The sequence below is a fragment of the Pan troglodytes genome, chromosome 3 (assembly GCF_028858775.2).
Source record: "Pan troglodytes isolate AG18354 chromosome 3, NHGRI_mPanTro3-v2.0_pri, whole genome shotgun sequence".
Taxonomy (NCBI): domain Eukaryota; kingdom Metazoa; phylum Chordata; class Mammalia; order Primates; family Hominidae; genus Pan; species Pan troglodytes.
The window spans coordinates 164,019,430-164,043,514 of record NC_072401.2 but is presented as its reverse complement, the minus strand read 5'-3'; the positions used below and the strand labels follow the sequence as shown (position 1 = coordinate 164,043,514).

At 33.3% G+C, this 24,085-nt stretch overlaps 1 pseudogene; it reads right to left on the bottom strand.

Moving 5' to 3' along the window:
* Positions 1–5,360: 5,360 nt before the first annotated feature.
* LOC100615093 (bifunctional methylenetetrahydrofolate dehydrogenase/cyclohydrolase, mitochondrial-like) lies at positions 5,361–23,633 on the bottom strand (annotated as a pseudogene).
* Positions 23,634–24,085: the final 452 nt, after the last annotated feature.

Here is a 24,085-nt window from a genome sequence, read left to right as displayed (position 1 = left end):
TGGCTCAGAGTCTCACATCTGGCTGCAGCTAAGCTGTTGATCAGGGCTGCAGTCATCTGAAGGGTAGACTAGGACTGGAGGATTAACTTCCAAGTACTCAACGGTACTTGGCAGGAAACCTTAGTTTCTTTCCAGCCATATAGGACTCTCCATAGGTCTGACTGGTTAATCTCATGACCAGACAGCTGGCTTCTCACAAAGTGAGTGATCTGAGAGAAATAAAGGTGGACGCCACAGTCCCTTTCATGACTTAGTTTTGGAAGTGATACACTATGACTTCAACCACATTTATTCTTTAAAAATAAGTCATTGAATCCAGTCCACACTGAAGGGGAAGAAGTTAAGCTCACTTATTGATAGGTACAGCATCAAAGAATTTGTGGACACATTTAAGATAACCACAAGGCAGAAGGAATTTTTTATATATACTGGATATATTGAATGCTATGGCAGAGATTTCAGGGGTATAACTGGTTATAGTGTCATGACCATATAAACAAGCGTTAATTAGCTTAGGAGGTGGCAATATTGATGTATAGGGGCTTGGAAATTAGAGAGGAGATTTTTGTGGTAAGAAATGTAAATGGACATTAAATAATAAACATTATTTATTTTGATTCAAGTTCTTAAAAAGATTTCAAATCCCTAAGAACATTTCAACTTGTTTGTGTCAGGGAATACTCAGCTTGTGGCCAAGAGGAATACACATTTTCTCTGTTTCTGTATTAGATTTTTCTTAAGTTTAAATGTATTATTGAATAAAAGAGTAAAACACATAGAAAATGATATTTAAGAAACAAAATCACTTGGGATATATAAGGTGTATTTTGATATAAACTGTCTTACACTTCTTCAATAAGTTTCCTATGAACAGTGAAACAAATAAAATTATTATGGTTTGAGCAAAGACTGTACAAAGATTATCCATACACAGGGAAAATAATAATGATGATAACACTGAAGATAGCCTAATGTACTGAGCTAAATACTTATTTGTTAAGCACTCTGATAAGCAATTTATATGCATTGCCTCATTTAGTTATCTCCAAAATCACATGAGATTGATGCAACAAGGAAGTAATTATTTTCCTTAGGAGAATTATGTTCTATATTAATATACATGGATATGAATCCAACTTCTCTGAAATTTGTGGAAGCACTGGGTTTTCTTACTTACATTGCATCTCCTTATTGAAGTGTTAATTGATTCAAGGTCTGCTGATTATGATGATCATGATTATTATTATTATTATACATTATCATGCTTTTGCATTCACCAAATCTCCCATGTTTTAAAAACAAACAAACAACATGTTTTCTACAATTTCAGGCAGTTAAAACTGAAACAATTTTGCAAAATTTTTATACAATGAGAGAACAAATTTTACTTTTCTAGTGCTTGAACTATGTGGTTTATTCATCTCTCTTAATTCATATCTATTTTTCCCAATATCAGTTAATTTTGTTGTTCTTATTTATTTTTAATTCATTGACTAAAGCTTAGCTGATTTATCTCAAACAATTCCAGTGCAACTTTGAAAATAATGATTTTTTTCAATTATAGAATATATAGCATATATGAAAAAGTGCATAAACTTTAAAACAGTATTCAAATATAAAGCATGATCAAGGTATTATTCTAGTCCTGCATATTCCTGCATATTCCCCACAAGTGGGGAAATATGTGTTCAATATTATTTTTCTCATGAATGGAAAATATGTATTAATTATAGACTTCAGAAAGTGTTTTAAAAAGGTCTCAACAATAAAATATCTACAAATTAACATGGTTAATTTTCTCCAGTAAGTTTCCAGTTATATCCATATCTGAACACATATTTTCAAATATATACATATATGCATTCAAATTAATATATAACTATTTTAAAAATAAGATCATACAATGTAAAATTATTTCACTTAAGGTTTTTATCTAAAATATTCCTCCGTACCATTAAATATTTTTTCAAAACACAATTTAAAAACCTGTACAGCATTCTTAAAAACATATATACCGCATTTTATTTTATTATTTTTCTATGGTTGAAATTATAAGTGATGAAACTTGATTACATTAAACATATTGAAAATATATCTTAAAGGAATTCAAAGTGTTGCTATATGAATGTGGTGGGATGACTTCTTAATATATTCCTCAAGAGAATTCATCAGCCTTCTTTAAGATTGGCCTTCTATGTCCCCAGGGTTCTATTTTTCACTTGGAAATGTTTTAATATCTAGCTACCAATTATAATGGCACTATCACTGTACCTGAGGCATTTAATCATACATTATTCTCCCTTCTTTGCACAACTATATCTGAATTATCTTGGAGAGAAAAAAATCGTTATTCTCCGCATGGTTGCAGTAAAACTGGTGGAAAAAAAAAGTAATATAAAAGATCAAGAGAAGAGCCCTGCGAATTGCAATAGAAATTGCACCTAGATGTAGGAGATTGGTTTCTACTCCCTGTTGAGCACTCAGATATTTTTGTGCCCTTGGGAAAGTCACTTAAATTTTCTAGACCTTTGAATCTTCAGCTGATAATTTATCTTAAATAGTAATTTTTGACTGTGAAATTTTTAAATTTTTCCTTAGAGGAAATAAATGTCTCAATAGATGCAATCTCATTTCCAGGTGATATATCTGAAGTCAGGTAAAAATTATACAAATTAATTCTATATACTTGGCTAAGTTTACCACTGAGGCTTTTATAATTAGAGTCTGAGTTACTTGGGATGATTTATCGTCACATGTGGTTAGAGTTCAGAGAATTTTTCTAAATGTTATTTTTCTACAATTAACTTTTTTACCCCTCCATTCACCTCAACACGTTTGTTGTAAAGTCTACAATCTTAATATTAGTTTTCATATGAACATTAGATTTCTATTTTTATCTCTAAAACAGTCCATTTTATTGGTGAAAAGTGTATTTAAATTAGAAATTATGTTGGATAAAAAGTATGTTGTTGTAATATTCAGTCTAATAAGGATGAGATTTTAAAATTGCTTTGGAAAAAAGCATCTCCTAATATTTGATATTTTCCCTTCTCACAAGATATGTTAAGCTTGAAGAGGCTCATTCTGCCAGTGTGTCTTGGAAAAACAAATGGATAAAGCTAGCTCAGTTTATTGTGTATGAGCAGTGAAGTGAAAGGGAGCCTGTCCTAACAGATATTAAAATATATTAAAAGGCTATATTACTAAGACTGCTATTGGCCCTGGAAAAAAACTGAAACCAAAGAAACAGAAATCAAAATCTAACAACCAAAAAAAGTCCAACATTAATAGAAAAAAAATTAAATATTCAAAAGTGAGATTAGGGCACTCATTAGGCATTGCATCTGAAGGTTATGTGCTTTCCTTCACAATTTAACCAAAATTAATTTGAGATGAATCAAAGTTAAAACAAGGCTATTTATGTAATTTAAAATAAAACTCCATAATTAATATAATAAAGTTTAATGTATTTTTATCACAATTACTACCATATAAATTTTTTTAGCAAAACATGAAAAATAAAAATCTGCATAGCAAAAACAGTAAATGTGACAGCAAAAGCCACTGTAACCAAAATGCAAGAAAGAAACAAAAACTGAATGAAGCAACTGCATCACAGTCAGTATCACAGGTAAAGCATTACTTAATATCCTTAACAAATAAGGAGATTTTATAAGTGAATATAAAAATTTTATATGGGATAAGAGGGAAATGACACAGGAATTGGATTAGAAAAAAAAAAACATGTAAAAGACAAATAAACACATGTAATATATTTGACCACACTTGTAAGCTTATATATTTGTCCACATTTGTAAACAAAATTAAGCAAAGAAAAAATAGTTTTGCCTGCAAAGTTTCTGTTATAAATAATGTAACACACTATCATAGATTATGGTGCAGAAGTATAAACTTCCTTTAGCCTCATTTATTGTTAAAAGCTTTCAAAGTTCATGTCTTTCATTCTAGTAATTCGCTTCCAGCAATTTATCTCAAGCTAAAAATGGACAAGTGTGTAAAGGTGTTAAAAAGGATATATTGGAATAACTTATATCAGCGAAAAACCGGAAGCAACTTAAATATCTTTCAATAGGAGACTTATTAAATTAATCATGGTATATTTCTAAAAGGAAAGCTATATTGGTGAAAATAATGGCAATTAATTTATATATTCATTAACAGGCAAAGAAGTATACAATATGTATTTATAGTACTTTTATTTATTGTTTATTTAATGTATTGTCTGCACTTTATTTGGGTGTGTGTGTGTGTGTGTGTGTGTGTATTATTAAAACATTAAAACCCTCTACTCAGAAAGTCAGAAAAAAATTCAATATTAGTTCCAGCTCTTAAAAGTCTTTCGGGGAAGTCAGTGGGGTACATCACTGAAAAACAGACGGGTGCTGACAACTCTTTGGTGGAAAAATAAGTTGCAGACTTATACAAGTTGCCCAAATGATTATCAAGCCGAGTTTGTTTTTCAGAAATAGGTTTCAAGAAATTTCAAAGAAGCTATACAAATACCCCCTAACAATACAAAAATTTAACAACAAAGTTTAAATATATAGCAAAAGCCAAATAGGATAATAAACATGAATAATTTATGAAACAAGCCTTTTAATCCTAGAAAACTGAAATGGAGAAACCACACACTTAAGGGTAACATACCTAAAATGAGGACTAATAGCAAATAAAACAACTCTAAATGTTTCCCCAATGACTAAGCCACAAAAAGACAGCTTAGGAAAATTATCAAGATTTTTTCAACTTGAATGTGTTGTTTAATGCATTTCTCTTTTTCCCTAGCCAATTTGGTTCTACTTGGATAAATCTAGTTATATATATATATATATATATATATATATATATATATATATATATGTAATGTTTTTTCTACTCTGTTACTACCATTTTTTTTTCTTTACACCTTTTCCCTAATTTTCTCCAGAAACATTTTTCTTTTAGTTTGAGCAGTTGAACTGACAAGGTTTGGAAACTAGAATGAGTATTAGCTCTTATTGGAATAGCACTTGAGAAATGCAGTCCTAGAAAAGGCCAATTTTTAACTGAAGTGGCTTGACAAAGTTAAGCATCCATTCTCAATGTGACAGTGACTCCCATGTTACTAACTAGGTCAATGGCTGCTCTTGACTGGATCGCATAGCCCTGCATGATACTGGAATGTTCCCTGGTGAGGTATTGCAGAGTTATGTGCGCAAACACCCAAGCACTTAAGGTTTCAATGAATACAAAGCATCATTTTAATCTATTTTAGTATAAAAGAAACAAAAAATGCTGCTGACCTGCTTTGCTTCTTGAACTGGCTTGGAGTGCTGTTCATGACATAGAAGACACAACAGTTAATGAGTAGCTACTACAACAAGCTTTTTAGACTTCAGCACTTACTGCTCTCCAGGCCTCAGCAATGTTTTGGCAGTAGTAATCATATTCTTCATTAACACCACAACTGTCCTGGAACGAACACCCCAAGGAACTGGAATGATGTAATCAGCTTTTTCGTGAATCCTTCAAAATCCACATCTCCAACCAACTTGGGTTTAGCAATTATGGGATTTTTAACTCTATGTATTCTCATGTCAATGATTGCTTCTCCTCCCTTGATATCTGCTGTGATCAGATTTGGAATGCCTGAGGCAGATACTACAATATCTGCAAGAATTATATTTTTCTTCAACTGCTCTGTGGGAGTGTACTGATGAGATATTGTAACGTGGCATCACCTCCAGGACTTTCATGTGCCCCATCTGTGTTTAATAACATTAAAATGAGCATCCCAACATTTTTTTATTTCCCAGCTGCAATCACATTCTTCTCTAGGGCTGGAATGCCAGTTCACTTCATCATTTCCCATATACCCTATGAAGGAGCTGGTAGCATGGAATACTGGTTCCATGAAATACTGGTTCCATGGAATACATAGAGTCCCATAATTGCTAAACCCAAGTTGGTTGGAGATGTGGATTTTGAAGGAATCACAAAAAAGCTGATTACATCACACCCAACATTAAGTACATGAAAGCAATCAACATCCCTGTCTGGAGAAACAGCATTACGGGTCTTTCTCTCATGGATGTGATCTGGAATAAGCCCCTGAACAAGGAAGCCATCTACATTATCATCATTCTTCAGTTTATTGATTAAATTCAGCAATAGCTTCTTTGAAATTGAAGCTGATTTTACAACTGTCTCAATGTCAATTTTTACATCTTCAGCTGTCCTGGTTTTGTTGAGGACATAGGAATGACTTGCAGGATTATTATCGACCAGAACCAGGCTCAGGTGTGGTCCTTTGTTCCCAGAAGCCACCCACTCTTCCACCTGCTGCACTTCCTGTTTGATTGGCTGAGCCATTTTCCTTTAAGAAATGACAACAGCTTTCTTTTATTATTATTATTATTATACTTTAAGTTCTAGGGTGCACAACGTGCAGGTTTATTACACATGTATACATGTGCCATGTTGGTGTGCTGCACCCTTTAACTCGTCATTTACATTAGGTATTTCTCCTAATGATATCCCTCCCCGCTCCTCCCACCCCACGACAGGCCCCGGTGTGTGATGTTCCCCGCACTTCTCTTGGGTTTATGCAAACATACACAAACACACACACACACACACACACACACACATGCACACACACACACACGATGCATAATAAATACATTTACACATAATCATCCTTGATATATAATAGATATATTTACACATATCCATAAAGAGAGAGATATATATATTGCCTTATATATGTATATATACTGTATATATAAATACTCAGAGAGAAGGCCTTAACTTGCACTTAATAAAACGTTTCCTTTGAAAGCAATACACTTAGAGAAAATGGTAGCTGCACATTCAGATAAAAATGATATAGTAATGTTAAGGCATCGGGTTCTGGGAGAAGCCAGTGTTCCAAGTCTCAGTCTTTGCTTCCAAACACATGTTCTGTGTGTTAGGCCAACTTGTGAATTCCTGCGAGGTGGAAGGGAAGATGGCGGAGGTGACAGCTCTGCACCGCGTGAGCACCAGAGTGGTGGAGGAGGCAGACATTAGAGCAGTTGCTGGGAAACTATTGTCTGTACTTTTAAAAAGCCCAGTTGTATATCCATCTGTTTTCCCCTAAATGACATTGCTAAAAATGCCACTGTCAGAAACACTCAATTTATACACACACACACGTATAAAATTATAAACATATCCTGTCATTATTTTTAAAATTTAAATAGCTCACATTTTTCTGTGAACAAGTTTCTTTTTTTAAACTTTTATTTTAGATTTAGGGGGTACATGTGACGGTTTGTTACCGAGGTAAACACGTATGTATGGTGGTGATTTGTCGTACATAGTATTTCATCACCCAGGTTTTAGGCCAGTGCTAAAATGATCGGCAAAGAAGCTAGGGAAGGTCATGTTAAAAGGAAGTAATATTAACAAATGTTGTAAATCATAACTTGATATAAAATAACATTATAAAGTATTTTGTTATAAGCTAATAAAGTCTTTTATATAATTTAGTAAAAATATTTACAATTTTCGTGAAAAAGTAACCTTGAAGTGTTGATCAATATATTCTGTATTTCTTACATATTTAATATGTAGGCTTATAGATGTTAACTTTTACATACTCCAGTCTGTTAACATGTGGTCCTTGAACTTGAATTAACACAAGACTCTTCTGATGTTTTTGGAACTAAGTATCTCTTAATGTTCACAGTAAGCTACCTTTGTAGTGAATTTCACAGTGTAAATTAGTTAAATGATTGTATACCCATTTTTATGCCTTGTGACATTTCATTAGATCCTGTATGGTGATGTAAAGTTTGTATCTTTAAAAATAGTATTTCTGAAATGAATTTGAAATTCATTACTGCTCAGAAAAGGGAAAAAAATGGATTGAGTTGGGGTTACTCATTCTCACATTGCTTCACAGCCTTCCTTCACTAATATTGATATTTAAAAATATATTCACACATATCATTGGTTTGCGTGTATGTTCCATTATTAAATAGATTCTGATTAGGCTTTGTATATCTAGAAGTTTTTGATATATATTTAAAATATGTTTGATTTATTAACAATTAACTTTGATCATCATAGCAGATTACTGAGTAAGCGTTATAAGATAAATTGATGACAAGAAAAGTGATAAGTGTACGAGTGCATGATTAGAGACATCCAAGGTTGGTTTCTTTCAAGATGCAAAAAGCAAAGTGAGGAAAAAGCCCTAGGAAAACTACATAAAAGAGGCTTTATTTCATTATTATTACTTGTTTTAAAAGTTACCAAATATTATCTAAATCTGCTCTAATTTAAGGTATTTAAATTTTTCAATGGGACTGGAATTACCACGTCCCTTATCTTTCAATATAGTCCTTGTAGATAAAATGGAGCATTAGTCGCACTGTTTTCAAAGCCACTTTGGTGAATGTTTACAAAACATCGTAATTTACATAGCACAAAGGAGGTTTTCTGCACTTAATGTCTGTCTTTATCTTCTGGATAAACACTTGTCCTCAGATTTGGCTAGATCCCCTGGTAAGTTTCTGATGATCTCAGATATTTTCATTTTATCCACATATCCAGATGAACTTTTTGGTTTTCTTATTTAACAAAATGCTGCCAGGAGCTGCTTTACAGTCATACGACCTGTATAGTCAATTTCACACAACTCTACCTTTGGAATGATCCTACACTTGGTTAAGTGCTTGCTGTTGTTATCCTAAAAATCTTAATTGTTTTGTACATAGGCCTCTGAAGTTCCATTTTTCACTGGGCTCTCAAAATTAAGTAGCCAATCTGGCTTATTCCTATAAGGTATCAAATATAATGAATGATACAGAAAACCGGAATTGTGTTTGTGACTTTTCTAGATTCTGTTTTTAACTTATTATTTTGAAAACATTATTTCAGTAATTTGAATGAGTTCCCCCAAAGTTCATGTGTTGGAAACTCAATCTCCAGCACAACAATGTGGGGTGGTGGGGACTAATGAGAGGGAACTGGTATATTACAGCCAAGTCCTTATGATTAGATTAATGTTGTTATTGCAAGAGCAGTTTAGCTATAGCAAGAGTGGGCTCCTGGTCTCTCTCTCTTTTGCATGTGCTCACTTGTCTTTCCATCTTTCTGCCATGAGATAACACAGCAAGAATGCCCTCACTAGATGTGACTGCCCAATCTTGGACTTCCCAGTTTTTAGAACCATGAGCCAAGTATACCTCTATCCTTTAGAGGTTATCCAGCCTGTGTCAGTCTTTTGTAGCAACAAAAAATGGACTAAGACAAATATAGACTCACAGAGGTTTACAAAATTAGTATAGAGAGATAATGTATACTATTCACCCAACTTCCCCCAATGATAAAATCACACAACTATAGTGCAATATCAAAACAAAGAAATGGACATTGATACAATCTGTAGACATTATCCACATTTTAACAGTTTTTATACACACTCAATTGTGTGTGTGTGTGTAGTTTTATACAATTTTATCACTCAAGATTCATGTGGCCACCAACACAATAAAAATGCAGAACTGTTTAAGCATCAAAAAAGAGCTTCCTTGTACCCCATAAAGGGGTACCTTTATAGGAAGAGGTATTATTTTAAAGACATGACTTCATTTGCCAAATCAGAACAATACATTGTGCATTACATCTGACATTAAGTATGCACTATTTGCTAAAAACCACTTAGTGCTTTCCACACATTAACTTTTTTAATACATGTAAAAACCCTATGAAGTAAATATTATCACTCACATTTAACAGTCAGTATATTGATGAGTGAATTGTCAGAATATGTAAGGTACTGATTCCTTAACAATTGTACTATGCTGACTTTCTAAATAATAAATACATTTCTAAAACTCACTTTTGCTATATATTTATCTTTAAAGTTGTCCAGGTGTTGTGTTAATTTAAATTATAAGCATTATTTTTCATTATTATTGGTAAAACATTTTCTTATTTATGACCCCTGCTTCCAATCCTACATTATTTAGTAAATTTTTTACCCTAAACCCTCCCAATTTTTAAAATAACATATACTTTTAAATGAGCAATTGTTTCGAAAAATATTAATGTATATAATTAATAATTTTATGAATCCTAAAGATTTTTATAATATTTTAAATTTGTGAAATCAGTTTATGAGACACTAATTTCAGGTTTTGCAGTAAAAATTTAGCCATCCATTTCCAGCAAGTCAAGATTTATGGAAATAACTATAAATCAGGCAATTAAAATGAAGTTTTAAGTTATTAAATATGTTAATTACAGAAAGTATTTTTGCCTTTATTTAAGGACATTAATTTATAATTTAATGTGGAGAAATTAAAACATATAATTTCAAATGTATTACTGCCATTTATTAGAAATACCATATCTAAGTGAATTTCTATTATTAAAAAAACCATAAAATAAATGATCTCTCATGGGCTAAACTTTAAGTTTCATTATTAGATATTGTTTATGTTATATATGAGCATGTACAACTGATGTACTGTACTATGTATTTGGGTTTAAATATTTCACAAGAACTTTTCAATTAGTTGTGTTGTGTGTGTGCAAGAGTGATCTTTTATTTTTATTGTTTCTTTTAGGAAATGATGTATGACAGAATGATCTGGGAGTGCTGGGTTCTAATATTGTTTGCTGTAAAGTAGGGTTGTTTTGTTTGAAATTCTGATTATTACCTATCAATTTTATTCATAATAAATATATATTTTTTGCTATAAATTTGATCTGCTATAAAAAACACTTTAGTTTCTGACTAGAAACTGACTAGAAGCAGTTAATGGGCACCTCTCTCCTGGAAATGAATCAAAACAGCAAGTAAATATTAGCACTTCAAGGAGATCATCTTAAAAAGTACACTGGAATCAGTTGGAAAGTGACAAGAACATGGAAAGCAGAGGAAAGCGAAGCCCGGTAGCCTGCTGAGCTGGGATCAGCATGGAGCTGGGAGAGGCTTCCTAATGTGAAGAAGGGGTGAGTGAGGGAGAGACCTCTGGGGTTCCACACTTCCACCATGGACATTTACAATCCTAGACACACAGTAGAACCCTTGGACCTCACAGGTCTCCAGACCAACAGATAGCTGCTTGGAGACTATTCAGAGGCACTGCTAGAGCCCTTGTTGAATCCCACAGTAATCTTATTCCTGAGCAGCCTGGTGCCAGCTGCTGCCACCCTGCCAGGGGTGGAGCAAGGAAGCCAGGCACTTTTACGTGCCACAAAAACAGATACTGCAGCCATGGTATGGAAGAGTAGGCAGACTACATACCACACAATGCTCTGCCTCCCCTGCTCCTCACTAAACAGTGTCTGCCCACTTCAGCATCAGGTCGCCAGCATAGCCACCTTGCCCCATGTGAGAAGTAGTGCTTTGGGCCAACATTATTCTGATAGCCCTGCTCTCAGAGGCTGGTGATATACCCTTAGGCTCCCACGGTACCTGCTGCCACTGCTTCTATTGTCCCTGCCAACCCTGGGCCAAGGAGGGTGTTGGTAGGCCAGGTACCTAAGTGTAGCCCTAACAGCACAGTGCATTGCTACTTATGTGTGGGGGAGTGAGTGTGAACAATCCATTTACCTTGCAGCTTCCAGACTCCACAGTTCCAGTTGAGGTGACCTTGGCTTTCCCAATGAAAGGCCTATAATGCAGCCACCTTGCTCCTACCTGACCATTTCAGCTGTGGCCCAAAGCACTTCTGAGAGCCCAGCCCACATAGGCCTGTAATCACCTGAACGTTCTGCCATTCTGCCACCAGCTGAGCATTCTGTCTGCCCCTGCCTGAGAGTTCTGCTGGTGTCTTGAGGAATAGCCCAACCCTACCTATCAAGCCAGTACCTGAATTCTGGGACCCTGAGAACAAGTCCACTAACCTGATATTTGTCTAGTCCCTTCAGGACTTGCACATGCTGTTCAGTTGGCCATCTAGGGGCCTGAGAATTGGAGTATTACCTAGCTCAGTCCAAGGTTGCTTGCACCTGATCAGTCCCTTGGGGCCTAAGGATAGGCCAACCCAATCAGCTGAAATCACCACACCTGACATCCACCTGCACATGCCAAAAGGTAAAGCTTCTGCCCTTCTTTATACAAAGTAGCAGTGTTACTTCATTGGAGAACAGGAAGTCACAAATATCCCTGTACGGGGCTGAGTGAAGAGGTCCTTGTCCCAAAATCGTTTCTGCGGAGTGCCTCAGGGCAGTCATTTCCTATGGCTCTCATCTACACTGTAGCCTGTGTCTGAACCAAGAGCCAAGAGCCCTGGGACAAGGGTGTGTTATGAAAACAGATCATGTTCCTGACAATCTAGGATGTGGAGCTGGTGCCACCTCAACCTCCACAGAGTCCTTAGCGCATTTTTTCAGTTCCTTTCCCAGCTGCCCTGTCAGGGTTGGTGGCTGTGCTCATCATTTGGGTATTCATATGCAAACCAGGTGGCCCAGCTCCACAAAACCATCCCCACAACCCCATCACTGAAAATGAAGCTCAGGGCACCAGTCATTCTACTGTCCAGCCTATTATCTGAAACAACAGAGAGCACCTCATGACTAACAAAGATCCAGTATATATTAATCTGCTTTTTCTATGGCTGGCTGTTACCCAGCCTACTAGTTTGTAGGCTGAATAGCACAACCCAACATAAAACTGGCCAACAGACATGCATGGGGCTATAGAAGCAAAGTCAAAAGACTCTATCCAATATACTCTACTCCACAGTCACAACTTCATGGAGGGTTGAAATAAAATAAAATAAGAAGAGAGGAACAAAACCAACCACGTGAATGTAAATTCACCAACAAGAAGTGTAAGTCAGATAAAAAGGAACCAGTGTAAGAATTTTTAGCACCATGAAAAATCTGAAAGCCGTGACCCAACTAAAGGACCACAATAGCTCTCTAATAATGGACTTTAATCATAAAGGAAATTCGGAAATAACAGATAAGGAATTCAAAGTGTGAATTGTAATAAAGATCACTAGGGTTCAGGAGAAGTTTCAAAACCAACACAAAGAAACCACAAAAGCAATTCAGGAAATGAAGAGAGAGAGAGATCTTAAAAACAAACAAACAAAAAGAATTCACTTGAGAAATTTCAAGGTACAGTTGAAAGCTTTAATGATAGACTAGACTGAGCAAGAGAAAGAATTTTAGAGCTTTAAGACGGATCTCTTAAACTAACCTAGTCAGGAAAACAATAAAGAAAAAAGAATTTGAAATAGCAAACAATGCCTTCAAGAAATATGGAATTATATAAAGTAACCAAACCTATGATTTATAGGCATTTCTTGGGGATAAGAAAAAGTAAGACATTTTCAGAACATATGTAAGAGAGTAATGGATGAAGTTTCCTGATATTGCTAGAGATGTAAACATCAGATATAAGAAATTCAGAAAACACCTGAGAGATACTATGTAATATGAACATTACCAAGGATAATAGTCATCAGACTATCTGATATGGTTTGACTGTGTCCCCACCTAAATCTCATCTTGAATTTCCATATGTTGTAGGAGGGTCCTAGTGGGAGGTAACTGAGTCATGGGGGCAGGTAAGATAAAACAGACTTTAAACCAACAACAATAAAAAAAAAAGACAAGACCATTATGTAATGACAAAGCATTCAATATAATAAGAAGATTTAACTATTCTAAATGTATATGAACCCAACACCAGAACACCCGGATTTATACACCAAATACTACTAGACCTGTGAAAACAAATTGATAAGAATGTAACAGTGGGAGATTTAAGCACACCACTGACAACACTAAACAGGTCATTGAGGCACAAAATCAACAAAGAAAGCCTGGAATTAAAGTGGGCTATAAAACAAACGGACCTAATAGATATTTAAAGAACATTATACCCCCAAACTGAAGCAAATACATTTTTCTCATCTGTGCATGGAACATTCTCAAAAATTGACCATATGCTTGGCCACAAAGAAAGTTTTAAGAAATTTAAGAAAAAAACTTAATCATGCAGTATCTTCTTGGACCACAGTGCAATAAATTAGAAATCAACAGCAAGATTAACTGTCAAAACAACACAAGTACATGGAAACTAAACATGTCACACCTCAGCAAACTAGAAAAACAAACAGTACCCAAATTTAGAAGCAAACTAGAAAAACCAACAATACCCAAATTTAGAAGCAAAAAATAACAAAGATCAGAGCATAACTAAACAAAATTAAAACAAAAAATGATATAAAGGATGAACAAATGAAACAGAATGTCAAATACTGCACATTCTCATATGTGGGGAATAAACAATGAGTACACATGGACATAAAGATGGAAATAATAGATGTTAAGCATTCCAAAAGAGGGAAGATGGAAAAGGGATGAGTTGAAAAATTACCTGTTGAGTACCATGTTCAGTATTTGGGTGATGGGTGCACTTGAAGCCCAATCCCCACCAGTATGCAATATAGTCACGTAACAAACCTTGTACATGTACCTCCTGAAACTAAAATAGAAGCAAACAAACAAAAAATACTTTCAGAATTAGATAGTTTGTGCTTCTTAAGGTAGTAGGTAAAGTTTATTTAATAGTATACCTTATGTGCTTTCTATTTGTATGTACATAAAAATCTGAGACAGTAAAAGTGTAGTCTTAAAACATAGCAAGACGAGTAGGACTAGAAAATAGTTAAATGATAAATTGTCATCAAGGAAATATAAAATTGATTCTGAATTTGGTTCTGTACCCTAGGAATAAGTGAAATTTATTGAATTTTTAGTGCAAAATAATGGGCTTGGGGAAAAAAATCCTAACTTCTGAAAATCCAAAACTCAATGATAAATAGGAAAATTACTTTATGACTCTTCAATTCACCTACTAAGAGATGTCCTATTGAGGCCATAATACTCAAAATGTATGTACCCCAAAATATACCTTCTACGTTTGTCAGTTTCACTCATTGACAACTCATATTTTAAAATGTGACATTGTAGATGAGTTCTGTAATTCACATGCTATCTCCTGTCTACTCTAAACAGGAAAATCAGTAGCCAGAAAAATTATCCTAGATATTGTCCAGATCCAGTAGTCACTTTTGATACCAAATAGTCTATAGTGAACCTAGGATGTTTGAAACTAAACATCTCTACCTAGGTTCCTTACCTTGCAATCTTTTGTCAGTTGCTAAAGGCAAAGACAGTTTCCTCCTTTTTCTAGTTTTCTGATATGTTTATTGTCTGTTTGTTGCAACTCTGTATTTTCTAATACAAATCTATTCCTTTTCTATTTACCAGTGAAACAGTAAATATGTACTAAAAATGTATTTAATAATTAATTTTATTAAAGATCAATTTGTAGGGGATTTATACAACTTTTTTTATTTTATTAAGAAATTATATAAAGTAAAAGGTGTAGATAATAATATAGTGAGTACCTGCATATTTACCAACCAAGTTAATGTTAAAATATTACAATTATTAGTTGAAGTTTTCTGAATTTTTCTTTCTCTCTCGCAAAGGACATCACAAACATTAATTTAATTTTTATCATAATTATACACATTTTACACTTAGGATTCCCATGCATATGAACTATGTAATATGGAATATTGTTTTGAATGCTTTTGAGACATAAATAAACTATGTCATACTCCACTTATAAGTTTGAGATCTTTCCCACCTTTATGTTAAGGAGAGTTCAATCAAATTAATTGTTTTTTATTGTATAAATATCTCTTTTATTTATTCTTATTTTGACGAACATATAGGTCATTTTCAAATTTTAACTATTCTGAAATAATTGTTATAATAACATTTTTTGTTCTAGCCTTACATGTAAAAAGCTAGAAATCACCATTGTGTCCTAACAGCAAACAAAAAAGTTGAACAAACTGAAAAATCAACAACTCTTCTTCTGTTTGACAGGTAGGGTCACAGGGCAAATGATTGCTTCCAAAATTGGAGAAACCAACAAGCAAATGCTATTTTGTGTTCTATTTCTTCCTTTGTCAGTTTGATAAAGAACTTTTACAGTTTTAAGAATTATTTTGAAAGAAAATTATCTACTAGACTGAATGATTTTATGACTGGGCAATAAGTTTATCTTGAACCCTAGTCATATTTCTACTCACCATGGTTTTACAGTAATGGCATCTTTCCTTTCTTAATTTCTATTTATGCTTTTCCTGCTTTTATGTTTTTTCTTGATTAATGACTTAGAAAGCTTATTTTTTTCATTTGTTTCCATGAAACGTCTTTTACCTTTGTTGATATTCTGTATTCTATCTAGATCTTAGGACTTACTAATTTATATTCTCAAAAATATATTTTTATGTATTTTATTTATTTGAATTTATCACATTAGAGTTTTACAAATTGATTAAGCTGTATGCTTACCTTAGTTCATTAAACCTACATATTTTTAAATCTTAGCCTTGAGCACTATGCATTTCACTTTCTGTACCTAACACTTTACTAATCTTACAAATGTTTTGACATTTCATATTCTAAATATCATTCACTTCTGATTATTTTATAAGCTATATCTTTATTACTACTTTACTCACAAAATATTTAGAAGTTTTCAAAGGTCTCAATTATAGAATTTTTTTTCACTTGTCATATTTTTGTCCTCAAATTCTAATTTAAAGGCATAATTGTAACAAAAATCTCAGTCTAAAAATCTCCAGTTTTAATATATTTTGGGTCCTAGTACATAGTATTTACTAAAGTTGCATGTGCTTGAAAAGCTTGTGTATTTTCTAATTTTGTGATTTAAATTTTTATATTTGACTTTTGGGAGATCAAGTTTAATTTTTGTTTTTAAAATGTCTAAATTTAATTTATATTTTTGCTTATTTGATCTATCACTTAAAGAGAGCAGTGTACTAATATCTTTCATTATGAAGGGGAATTTGATTTTTAGCAGTATTCTTTCCTTTGTTACTTTACCTGTTTTGAAACACAAATATTAGTTAACAATATAATTGATTAGCATGTAAAGCTTGATATACCTAAAAATGTTCGCTTTTCTTTAAATCTATTTTCGCCTAATGTTATCAATTCATGCTCATTTTTGGATTTTCTTTGTTCCCCAGCTAAATCTTTTTTCTTTTTATCTTTTGTTTGTTTGTTGAGATGGAGTCTCACTCTGTTGCCCAGGCTGGAGTGCAGTGGCATGATCTCGGCTCACCTCCGACTCCCAAGTTCAAACAATTCTCCTGCCTCAGCCTCCTGAGTAGCTGGGACTAAAGGTGCCTGCCACCACACTCAGCTAATTTTTGTATTTCTGGTAGAGACGGGTTTTCACCATGTTGGCCAGCATGCTCTCGATCTTCTGACCTCGTGATCCACCCACCTCGGCCTCCCAAAGTGCTGGGATTACAGGCATGAGCCACTGTGCCTGGCCAGTCTTCTTTATATTGATTGAGTGCACCTAGTAAAATGCGTTGCTATTTCTCTCTCTTTTTAAATTTATTCAATTGTAATAATTTTGATCATTAAGACAGACATTCAGACCATTTCTAATATAGTTTGTCTGTTGTTATACTTAGATTTCTTTTGTGCTTTCTGTTTACCTGATTTACCTTTCTGGAAGACACTCATTATCTTTCTCTTAGATTTTACAACTTAAAATATATATAAGATTTCTATACTTAAAAGTTAATCACAATTTTTTTCTTCCATCTGAGTAACATATATACCTTAGAATCATTTAAATGATATCACTCATTGCCATTCAAATGTTAGGGTTTTCCAGTATTGAATTCCAATTTTTTTGAGTAATTTAGTCATTATTATTATCTCACATATTATCTGTGTTCAGTTTTCTTCTTCTAGAACATTCTTTAGAAGTTATTTGAACAAAAATACTATTTGTCCAAGCATGCCTTCAGCCCATTTCTTGTAGCTGAATGATACTTTGGCCAATTCAAAATTCCAATTTGCCAAATTTGCTCAGAACTTTGAAAAACTTTATCTACTCAACTCTAGCTTCAATATTTTCTCTTTAAAAGTTTTCTACACTGTATAATAGCAATTATTTGTGTGCCTCTAATTTTATTTTAAATATTTTATATTTTGGGGGTGTTTAGCAGTTTCATTTCAATTTATTTAGATGTGATTTTTTTTCTTTATCATATTTGGAATTTATAAAGGTTCCCAGTATCTGGTGATATATGCCAGTTTTCTCTTGAATATTTCCTTCCCTACACATTTTGATCTTTTTTCCCCTAAATTTTCTATTTATTTCATTTCATATAACTTTTGTTTAAAGCTCTCTTAAATTTTTCCAATTTTTAATTCCTTTGTTTTCTATTTTGAAAAAAAAAAGCTTTTATATCTATTTTCTAATGTATAGGAATAATTAAAAATAATTTCCTTAATTATATCATCAGTTATATCTAAACAGTTGCTTAATCCCTGCATTCATTTTTTGAATTTCAATGATTATATGTTTTATAGGTACAGATTATATGTCTTTTTAATACCTATCACTTTATATAGTATTTTACTTTATCATGTTTTATATATTACTAATGTTTAAAAATTTTTTTATATATTTATCTTTTTCATCTATAGCCAATATTTTTATTTGTTGGACTTTGACATTTACAATTCAGCTATTTTGTGTTTACTCTGATTCCCTTTCATGGTGGTATGTTTTATTGTTCATTTTGTAATTCAGAACTGTGATATTATATTTTGTTGCTTTAATCTGTGGAAATCCTGTGAGATCCAGTAGAGATGTTTGCTTGCTTCTACCAGGTGATCTAGGGATTAACTGGTTTCTTACTACATTTTTTGTTAATTTTCTAGCTTTTTATTTGATTGATGACATAGATGATATAATTTGTAATCCAAAACCCATTTGATGATAGGCTCTGTGATTTTGAATTCTTACTAAGACTTTTTTTTTTTTTTTTCTCACTAAGATCTCAGGTCAAGACAGACTTGCTTTAATTCCACTTCCTTTTTTTTTTTTTTTGTAAGCAAGTTTAATTTATATTCCCCTTTCACTTACCCAGTAGCTGTTGAGGATCCTAGCTTTGGTTCAAGTGGTTCCAAAGCATTGTCTTCCATACCTGCACGGCCATTACATTTTCCACACAATCCCCAGGAGGCAGTTAAAATATTGTCAAGGATTCACCTCCATAATTTTAGCAGCTTTTTAATTTTTGATCTCCGGAATTTCACTTCTTTAGATTTCCTACCATCTAAAATAGTGTTTGCTGTATATTTTTAATAGTTTCTGAAGTGTTTGGATACATTCCTAGCTGATACCTGGATCTCTCCTAATGAGTTCACTTGCCTGCCAGCTCGCTCTAGCAGAAATTTTTATTCATTTTAACATACCTTGATTTAGAGCCACAAGAAAAATTTTCATTTATTTTTCCTTTTTAACCTGCTTCCTAATCACTATAACTTCCTATTAAAGCCCTCTGCTTGGAGCCCATCCAACCTTGACAACATAGCACTATTATTATTAATAATAATATATTCAGTCCCTAATACGAACCTAGGTGAAATTAAGCACATTGCACATACTGAGTCACTTAATCCTAGGAAATAATTACTATTATGTTCATTATAATAATAAAAATTCTGAGCTATAGAGTAGGTGATAAAATGAGTAAATGATAAATTTAATATATGAATCTAGGAGGTCTGCCTTCAGAGCCCAACATCATGATCACTATCCTACGTGATTTACTACTTCACATTCTACATTTTTTGATCTCCAATATTAATTTGATATTTAGCTTTCCAGTTAATCACTTTCCTTTTAAAACCAACTTCTGCCATCATAACATAAATTTCAAAATATACAGGACAACTCATCAAAAACACTAGGATAGCGTCCATTGATATTTTTTCAATAGCAGTAATTTTTACATCTAATTCACTCTATTACATACCTCAAAAATTCTACTCTGGACCTTAGTTGTTTCCTACATTTCTGCTTCTGGAGTCATAAACTCTAAACATATTCCGCTATTCTTTTAGTGCTTTCAATATCTCATCCACAACAAACCTCACATTTAAGATCAGAGAAACTTTCACATGCAGAAGACTCATTACCTCTCCTTGCCTCAGTTTCCTCATCTGTAAAATAATGCTCCTTCTCCAAATGTTTTATAACCTAAAAAGGTAGTATGTGTAAAGCTGTAACAATAACCATAGAGAATGCTTCTGATTCTGATTAAAGTCCTAAAATGTATTCCATTAAAGTCCTAAAATGCACTCTGATTAAAGTCCTAAAATGCACTAACTTGTCTTTCTCGTACTTTAGCTATGTTTCATATTTCTTCTTTCATTGACTAATTCTGACTGCCATAATTATTTAATTTATATAATTATTTAATTTATATAATTGTAATCATTTACTTTATATAATTTACTTGTTTATATTCTGACATTGCTGGCTCACAGAGAAGTATCACAGTGTTACTGCCTAAAAAGCAATTGTACCAAATGGTTAATGAACAGAAAATACTTATTTGTGAAAGTGTTTTTCATACTAGCATGATAGATTTTGTATTTATATGTTCTGTGTTTTACTTACTCTAGTAAATTATTTGAGGCTTTGGGTTTAAAATATAACACATTATAATTTCTTCTACTTAAAATAATGATAAATAACAACTGGTTTGTATTTTTTGCAGTACATTTGTTTTCAGGAGCAGAGTATTGATTTTAAAGTATTTGCCTATATTTGAGAAAATACCAGTATGGTAAAGCAAGTCTAGATAATAAAACAAGTGCCTTTGTATCTGACTCTTTGTATAATATCAAAAAAAAGACAATCATGTTTTTTATAACAAACATTTGGAAATTTGACAAGTATGAAACATTTGCCTGGCATGACGACTGGTTTTTTCCTTGCAATCAAGTCAAATATTTATAGCAAATATACCTTATAGTTAAAAACAGTTTTAAATTCTTTATGTTCCTAGCATAGAAATACTGTGTAACTTTAGTCCTGTAGTTATTTAAATACTTTTAAGTATTTATCAAATTCGTCAAATTATACTTTTTTCTTGATTTTTTTGTGGCATATTACTGACTTTAAAAATTTTGACCCAGATAATCTGTGAGTTTATATTAATTTTGAAAATAAGGATTATATTTTATAATTCTCAATTACATATAGTGGGAATTATGAGAGTGTTTTGGATAATAGAAGGAATGATCAGAGGATTTAAGTCTGTAACATTGATTTATTCATTTATCATGGAATTTCATTCTCATTTTTATAAAACGATATTAGCTGGAGTGCAGTGGCATTATCTTGGCACACTGCAGCCTTGATCTCCCTGGCTCAGGTGATTCTCCAACCTCAGCCTTCCAGTAGCTAAGATTACAGACGCATGCCACAACATCTGGCTAATTTTTCTATTTTTAGTGGAGACAGAGTTTTGCTATATTGCCCAGGCTGGTCTCGAACTTCTGGACTTAAGCAATCTGCCCGCCTCAGCCTCCCCAAGTTCTGGGATTACAGGCATGAGCCACTGTTAGCCGTTTTTAATCCAAAAGGGAATATTAACATAATGGAAGTTTTGTGCAACATGGAGAAATTGTTTTTATCAATTATCAGGATGCATTTAAATCTATTTGTACTCATACTCCAGTTTCACAGCCTACTGAATATAACAAGTCATAACAGAAATTCAGCACTTCAAATCAAATATCCCTTAGACTACTCTACCGGGGCTAGTAACATCAGCATTCCATCTATCTATTCATTTATTTATTTATCTGTGACTCTGGGAAAACATGATTCTTCACTTTCTAGGGAGTTTTATTTTGTGATATGAGATATACTTAGTTGCGTATTTCACTTTTCCCCGAGGAAGAAGCTAGACTGATTAAAATCTTGCCTACAGTATTCTCAAGAATGTCATTTTTGGTTTGCTCTTCTCACAGTGTTGTGCATATACCTAAAGAAATACTTGGTGATTGATTTTTTTTATAAAGTGTGGCTTTTTCCCCCATGATTTAAATGCAATAGTTTAACTCTGGTTTGTTTCTGTCATGACTTAAAATTGGTCCCCAAGTAATATTTCATTACTGCTGACATTGGTAACAACAATGAAGGTAGGTTCCAAACTTTTTTGTGTTGTTTTTAATTAATACATTAAACCCAAAGTACAGGGAAGTGTATATCCTGTTGCAATACAGTAAACTGTATACAGATCAGAGTTATATAAAACTGCTAAGACTGAGTTTACATATTTCTATACATTTTATCTATTTCCATCAAAGTTAGAACAATTTTAGGCTTCCACTGGTTTTCTGATAATGTGATAAAGTGATATTTAGCCTAACCAGGTCTGTGGTCAGGCAGAGACCCATATTTATAATTACATGTCATTGTTTGACTTATATCTTGTGAGACATCTAATTTGTTTGAAGTCAAATACAATTGCATTCACCTAAAGCATTAATTTTGGATTTTTATCATTTGCAAACCTACATGGTGACCTAGGTGTATAGATATCTCTGACAGCATATAAGCTCACCTGTAATTTCTCTAAGTATGATGGATACAGGTGAATGGCAAATGCAAAATGTAATGCAAGGTGTTTCTATCAGCCTCAATTCATGTGTAATTACATACATATGTACTGTAAATTACTGGACTACAATGTTTTGAAGGTAAGAATTGTTACTGAGTTTTACGTTCCTAGCATCAACTTCTTCAGGGCCTTGTAGACAGTTGTAAGAAAATAATGGTATTTGTTATATATTACAGGACTCATTGCTCTTCACTGGTTCCTTTCTTTAAATTTCGCTCAAGGTTTGGTTTATTTTAGAAATTGAGACAGGGTGCTGTAGAAGATTTTATTTATAGTCACGACTTCATTTACCACCTACACATGAATGACTTTTGTATTTATAACTCCACCCCAGATACCTCTTCTGAATACGATACCTATATAGCCAATGGCTCCATAAACTTATCTCTAGAATATCTCAATGATTCTAGCCAAATTCTATGGCTTCACCGTAGCCAAAACTATACCAATGAATCAGGAACACTGAGAGGGTGCTTCTCACCTCAGTGAAGGTTTGCTTCGCCAACTGTTTTTCAAGCTAGAAACCTTATAATCCTGATGATGGTCTCCTTATCAAATGAGCTGCCCTCATCAAGTCCACTCTATCACATTTATTAATACCTCTGAAATTAATCAACTTCGCTCTCCTTAGGGCACCACTGTGCTAGTTCAAAATTCCATCAAGGCAGATCTCCTCTTAATGCTAATAAACTCCTACCTAGTTTAGGAGGTTACGAAACATATCTTTATATAACCTCCTAACTAGTTAGGTTACTAAACATATCATTATCTGTTTTAACCAATACCATCATTACACTCAAGCCATACAGATCTGATGAAAATGTGAATCTGAGCATGTCAATTTTCTTCTTTTAGCTCTCAAAGCTTTCTCATGACTTACAGAATAAAAATGCAAACCTTTACCTTTATTCAGAATTCTATATCAGGTGGCCAATTTCGGTTTATTTTCCATATGCTCTCCTTTTTATTTTTTAATTTACAAAAAACTCTTAGAAATTTCTCAAGAATGCTGTGACCACTGCAACTTCAAGTCTTTACAAACATATTCTTTACCTCCATGGCGGTAATCTATAATTTTCCCTTTGGTAATTTTACCCAGCCTTCAGTTCACAGCTCAAGTGTAACATCCTCAAACGGGCCTTCATTAAGCTTAGGACTGAAGCAGGTGCTCTAGTCACATGGCTACATAGTTTCCTATGGTTTTTCTTCATAGCTCTCATCACAGTTTGCAATTTAAACCTGGCATTTTTAAACAACTCTGTTTATTATATGTGGCTTTAAATTTCCTGTGGCCTGGGATTCTATCTGTTGTATCCACCATTGAATTTTTGGCTCCAATTAATTGCCTGGAATCGACAAATATGTGTTCACTGGTAAATATTTTGCCTGAAAAAAATTCTTGAACCGTTATTGGCTTGGAACCTGTTCACAGCTACCTACATGCCATATATCCGTAAAATTAATGACTGGGGTCCTGAAGTTGGCCATGTGGACTCTCAAATGACCTACAA